The sequence below is a fragment of the Chinchilla lanigera genome, unplaced genomic scaffold, assembly GCF_000276665.1.
Source record: "Chinchilla lanigera isolate Chin_1 unplaced genomic scaffold, ChiLan1.0 scaffold00077, whole genome shotgun sequence".
NCBI lineage: Eukaryota > Metazoa > Chordata > Mammalia > Rodentia > Chinchillidae > Chinchilla > Chinchilla lanigera.
In genome coordinates, this window is record NW_004955478.1 from 7,187,405 (window position 1) to 7,192,860 (window position 5,456).

Here is a 5,456-nt window from a genome sequence, read left to right on the forward strand (position 1 = left end):
GGTCTTTGATTCCATCAGCTCACAGGGCTTCTCCAACTGTAATTAACTCTCCCGCAGTGCAGCGCAGCTCCAGCTCTGAGTGGAAGCGGCGATGCTAAACACAGTGTCCCTTGTTTGTCTGGGAGAAAAGAGGCGAGGGCACTTCTGGGTGTCTTGGCCCGAGGGCACACACAGTGAGTCAGCAGCGACTCGCAGAAGGGGGATCTGGAGCCCCGTCCGCCAGGCACATGCTCGGCTTTGCTCACCACCCCACCCAGCCGCCTCCCTCACGGCTCTGCGGTGTCTGCTCCCACTCCTCCATCCGCGCGTCTCCCAGAAACAGATCGGAATTTTCCAACCATGAGATCTTTCTCTTCCTTTTCTCCCCCCTTGTACTTGTGGGTTTGTAATCTTTTTATTTTTATCCCCCCATCATTTTCATGATGTCTTTTGAGACAGAGGAGAAAAATGCATACAGACAAAGGGCCATTATTAAAAAGTACGAATTTGAAAATTATGCTGATATCATCACTTTATAGAAAACTTAGGGAGGGAAAGGTGGATGGAATCGCTCACCCCACATTCCAACAGAATCACTCTCATCCTTCGGGTATTGCTCATGTAATTCTTTTCTGCGCATGGTTTCAGAATGTGGTCATCTCGGTTTGCATAAAGTGTGCACCCTTCTTCCCTGCTTAACGTTTTCATCAGAAGTACTTCCCATTTTGACATATTCTTTATAATCACTTCTTTGTTTTTTTTTTTTGTTTTTCCAGTACCGGGAATCGAACTCACGACCTTGCGCTTGCCAGGCAGGAGCTGTGCCGCTGAGCTAAATCCCCAGCCCCTATAATCACTTCTTCAAAGCTTGTATCATATTCCATCAAGGAGATTTACAAGAATATGATTTAACCAGGATCCTATTCTTTCCTTGGCTTAAATAGTCAAGGTGTCCCTGGCCTGGATTCCTAAGTGCACCAAGGAGGTGGGGGAATGAAGTGGAATGACTATGCCCAGTGTATGTTGCTTTATTTCATCCTCGTGAGGAAGTAGCGTGTGAAGGCTGCCAGCGGAATTGAAGGCCAGTGTAAGTTGATGGGAAAATATAGATCACTTAAAAAAATAATCTGAGGACAACGGAGCAGCCATCTGGGAAGAAAACGTTGGAGCCGTATCTTTCACTGGGATCTTTCCAAATGTACCAAATATTTAGATGTTGGAGAAAAAGAAAAACTGTAAAAATATTCGAAAAATTCATGGAAAATATTTTACTATTTAATAAATGGAGACTTCATCCAAGTATGAAACTAAGTCCAGAATCCATAAAATAAAAAATGAGTAGTTATGATTATATAAAAATATAAATTCTTCACAACAGAAAGCACTAGGATTGAAGACAAACTGGGAAATGTATTTTAAATTCTGAGTACAGAAAGCACTAATTTCCCTAATATGTATATAGAGTTTCTACAAAGTGGTAAGGGAGCAATAACCTAAGGGAAATACGAGCAAAGGTAATATACAGACCGTCAGTAGACAAGGAAATGCAACTATTCTTAAACATCTGAAACATATTCACCTTCTCTCATAAAAAGAAATTCAGAGGAGAGCTGGTGGGCAGTACTAGTCTCTGTCTCAGAGTGGCAAAGATCAAAAAGGCAATTTAGTTTGCTAGTCAAGAGACTACGCTTGGGCCTAGAGACTGTATTTTGGTTTTGTTTGTTTGTTTTAGTACCGGGATTTGAACCCAGGACCTCACTTTTGCCATTAAAGGCGTTGCACCACACCGCCCTACATCCCCAGCCCTTGTTTGCTTTTTGAGACAAGGTCTCACTGCATAGTTCAAGGTGGCCATGAACTCACTATGTAGCCCAGGCCGACCTCAAACCCATGGTGATCCTCCCGCTTCAGCCACCTGAGTGCTGGGATTACAGGTGTGCGCCACCATGCCTGGTGAGAATAGAGTTTCAAATCTGAGCTCATTCGATATGGTTTAAGTGAGTCACTTAGTCTCCATGGAGACCAAATTGGTGACATCCACCAAATTTAAAATATGTTACACTTAATTGGCAAAAGACTGGAAACAGCCTAATGTGGTATTGGTTAACTAAATTATAATGTATTCAAACAACTGAAACTTGAAATTCCATTTGACCTAGCTATTCCCCTTCTAGCGCTCTTCCCGAAAGAGTTAAAGACATATTATAGTGATACATGCATACCCATTTTATAGCAGCACAACTCATAATAGCCTGTATGTTCATGGGCAGATGACTGGATAAAGAAAACCTGGTATTTATACACAATTACTACTCTTCCATGAAAGATAAACTTAAATCATTTGTAGGAAAACAGATGCACCTTGAGAAGGTAGTGTTAAGTGACTAAGCAAACATGCAAGCTTCCATAGCACATGGTTTCTCTTACATGAGAACTTAAAGTATAAATAAGGACAGAAATAAAAGATAGCAGGAAGTAGGGAGATAGATCTTTCTGAAAGGGGAAAAGGATCAAGAGATGGAGCGGGGGTGGGTGGGGAGGAGGAAAAGGGGCTGAAGAGAAAAATTAAGATGTGTTAGGTACCAACTCCACACAAGGAATGTAAATGTTACGTGTTTTGCAAATGTGTATAAAGAAAGGAAGGGAATTAAGGGATGGGTAGAGGGGGAAGGAAAGGGGAGAGAAGGGGAAAAGGACAAAAAAGAAGAATTAAGATGTATTATGCACATGTAACTTTTTTCTTTGGTACCAGAAATTGAACTCAAGACCTTGTGCTGGCCAGGCAGGCGCTGTGCCGCTGAGCTGTACCCCCAGCCCTATGCACATGTAAGGATTCCCCGCAAGGAGTGGAAACCATATGTGTTACAAACGTGTACTGATCAAGAAGGATATGGAATGATAAAGAAAGCAACATGCACGAAGGATTATGGATTATCTATTTCCTGATAGTAATAACACCGGTGCATCTCTAAGGAGGGGCCACTCTACTGTAGGGAGGATGTCACTCTACTGTATGCGTGTTTGTGCGTGTGTGTTTTAAATTTTTCAGTGAAACTTACTGTCTATTCACGGAAAGCGAATGATTTGCATTTTTAAAATTAAAAGTAGAAGATGCCAGCCAGAGGAAGGGGTTGATCTTTAGGAGCCAGCCCTGAGCAGTAGGAGGGAAAGAGCTTGCCTGCCCTACGGGGCAGGTGTGAGGCCATCCTAGCATGCTCTCCAGAGAGCAAAGCTCAAAAGCAGGAGGAGGAAGGTGGGAAAGCTGTTCTATGCTCTTGATGTTTACAGTCTCCCTGCTGCACTGAGCTGACCCTCACAGCGCTCCTTTAAGAGGGGCCTGGACTGGGGACTCACCAGGTGTGCCTGGGAGGGGCTGAGGCAGAAAGTCCTTAGACTGCCCTCTGGGAATCCATCAGATGTGACCAGCCTGTACCCAAGTGTCTGATAGTCTTCTTGCAATGCCATCTTGTGGGAGAGCCATCCAGCAACTGTCCCCCACCCAGATTGTTCCCTTCAGAGATGGATTGATTTTTTTTTTTTTTTTGAGTCTGGGTCTCACTAAGGAGCCTAGGCTGGCCTTGAACTCATTTTGTAGCTCAGGCTGGTCTTGAGCTCACTGCAATCCTCCTGCCTCAGCCTCCCAAGTGCTGGGATTACAGGAGTGCGCCACCATGCCCGGCTGACTGATTGATTTTTTTCCTTTGCAGAAGACTCTCAGGATAAAAGAAAGACAGCAAAGTATCTATAGAGTCATTTCAGTGGTTAGGAAGATGGGCCCTTCTTTTTGTATCTTTTGCTAGAGCAAAAAATTAGTTATGCTTCAGTGCTGAGTGACTTTCTGCTTTGTACATGATGTCCAAACTTCTGGCTTGCCTGGACCATACCAAGAGAAGAGGAATTGTCTTGGGCTGCATCTAAAATGTATAATATGGCTAATGTAACAAAACCTCTTTCATTTTAAAATATTTTCATTATAACATTTAAAAAGAGGGCGGGGCTGGGGATTTAGCTCAGCGGCAAAGCGCCTGCCTGGCAAGCGCAAGGTCATGAGTTCGGTTCCCAGTACCGGAGAAAAACCAAAAAACAAAACAAAACAAAACAAAAAAACATTTAAAAAGAGGGCAATATTAGCAGAAAACTGGTGGGATAGTTGGTTTTTTTGGTGAAACTAGCGCATCAATGCTGGTTCGACGTAAGTATTTGCAATTCTTACTGAGCCCTCCAAGTGCTTATCAGAAATTTTTGATCTAATTTTACTCTTCATGTGCTCCATCCTTGAAAATATTTATTTACAAATGTACATTTTGCCAAAAAGTAATGACATGAAGTCTGATGGTGAAGTGAGGTTTTTTTTTTTTTTTTTTTAATATTTTAAAAATTATTTTGGTTTTGGTTTTTTTCCGGTACCAGGAATCAAACTCACGACCTCGCGCTTGCCAGACAGGCGCTGTGCCGCTGAGCTAAATCCCCAGCCCCGGTGTGGTTTTTTTGGTTTTTTTTTTGTCTCTGAAAACATAAATTGTATACAAATCTACTAAAGAGACGTGATCACATTTTTCTTGGAGTTAAACGTCGGACTGCAACTCAATGCGTTCCAAAATGAATAAATAAGCAATCATTTATTCTTCCAGCATTAGTGATGTTGTATATGTAATTCTAACAAAGTCCTGAGTAAAAGAACGATTTGATACTTTTTGTACCTTCTATACCACTCCGCTAAAAAATAATTTTAACTTAGTAAATTATTTTACAAACTAACACAAGCCCGAGTTTGATAATTAAAAAACTTACACGTCTGTTTAATAACAATAGCGCCCGTCTTCTCAGGCACACGCGCGTGGGCAGCTGGAATGCTGGTAGCGTTGCGGCTGCTGTTGTGCTCTCCGAGCTGCGCAGGCGCATTTAACGTCTGACGCCTGGGGATGCGGGGTGGGGGCGGGGTCTGACTGTGCACAGCGGGCACGGAGGTGAGGTCAGCGCCAGGCTGTCACTCCCGGTGCAGCATCACGATCTGTGGGGTCTCCCTACTGTCCAGGACTGTATAAGCCTTACAAGGCCCAGCTAGCTGGTTTAGTGCTTTCCCACGTTGTATGTTGCCTAGTTATGCAGGTCCGATTTTGAGAAGTGGAATACGGATCTATACAGCATGAGGGGCTGTCCTTCAGCGGTAGAGCACTTGCCTAACCTGCTCAAGGGCCTGGGCGCAGTCCTCAGCACGACAAAGTATGGCCGTTTTATATATGACTTGTAAAAGTTGCATCATATTTGTGTATTTCCAGCCATGGAAAAGACAGTGAGTTCTTTCGCATGATAATGCGTACAGAATGTTCATAACAATATTATCCAAAACAGCCAAAAAGTGGAAATAAGTCAAATATCCATTAATTGAATGGAAAAGCAAAATATGATACATCTATACAACAGGGTATCATAAAAAGGAAGAAAATAGGGCCGGGGATATAGCTCAGCCGCATAAG